We start from the raw sequence: 1,312 nt of genomic DNA, 5'->3' as shown, positions 1-1,312 counted from the left end.
CAGTCAGATCACACACACACACACACATCAGCAACATTCGTTAATTTCTTGAAAATGGGGTCATAACCCCGAAATATTGAATACAAGGTAATCATCATCATCATCATCGTTTAACGTCCGCTTTCCATGCTAGCATGGGTTGGACGATTTGACTAAGGACTGGTGAAACCAGATGGCTACACCAGGCTCCAATCTGATTTGGCAGAGTGTCTACAGTTGGATACCCTTCCTAATGCCAACCACTCCGAGAGTGTAGTGGGTGCTTTCATGTGCCACCAGCACGAAGGCCAGTCAGGCGTTGTTTTCTTGTGATTTACCTTACATTTCCTTCGCATTGTTCTGGCCTTACCCACAATCCTAACATTGCCAGATCAGATTGGAACCTGGTGCAGCCAGTGGCTCTCCAGACCTCAGTCAAACCGTTCACCCAATGCCAGCATGGAAAATGGACATTAAACGATGATGATGATGGTTTTAAAAGGTGACAAAAGAAAATTTGTTTCAGGTGAGAGATGCAATTTGAGTAGCAAAAAGACTTACTTGATGTTGCTTGGCTGACCTTCTGCACAGGTGAATTGGCTGCAGGAAAAGAGGGCAGGTGCAAATAGGCAGACAGTTGTCATCACTAACTGAAACAGAAATAACAACATTTATGGTTTTCAGATGCATGGCTGAAGGATTAAGAAAGCCACTTTGCAACCACTCTGTGGTTTCAAGTAGATCTTTGAGAAAAATCTCAATAAACACATCCATAGCAACAAAAATTCTTTGAAAGCCACCATAGTTCAAGACATATCCGATATGAACAAGGAGAACTTAATCTGAACTTGTAAACTATTTTGACCCCCAAGTAGAGGCAGTTATTAATGCTTATGGTGGTTTTATTGAATGAAATTATTAAACTGATAATTTACCTTTATGTTTATGTTATTTTTATAAAAATACAGGTTCTTTTCTGTTATTATATAAGAGTTTTTTTTTAAACCATATATCTGTCCTCAAATACCATCTGCACCCTGTATATATATATATAATAATATTAGGGACAAAATCCAAAAGTACAGGTAAAAACTCAATTAAAATCAATTTATAAAAAATTAAAATTAAATTGAGCTTTACAGAGTAAAATATATGTGACAGTGGATTTTCATCGATGAGTTCATGAACCTTGGTTCTTTTCCCTAAAACTATATAAAAAACACACACACAAAAAAAAATAAGACACACACACACACAAAATACTAAGATTGATTCGTTTGACAAAAATCTTTCAAAGTGATGCCCCAGCATGGCCACAGTCCAATGATTGAAA

This window comes from Octopus bimaculoides, chromosome 27, assembly GCF_001194135.2.
Source record: "Octopus bimaculoides isolate UCB-OBI-ISO-001 chromosome 27, ASM119413v2, whole genome shotgun sequence".
NCBI lineage: Eukaryota > Metazoa > Mollusca > Cephalopoda > Octopoda > Octopodidae > Octopus > Octopus bimaculoides.
The sequence above is the reverse complement of the archived record's forward strand: the minus strand, read 5'-3'. Positions refer to the sequence as shown.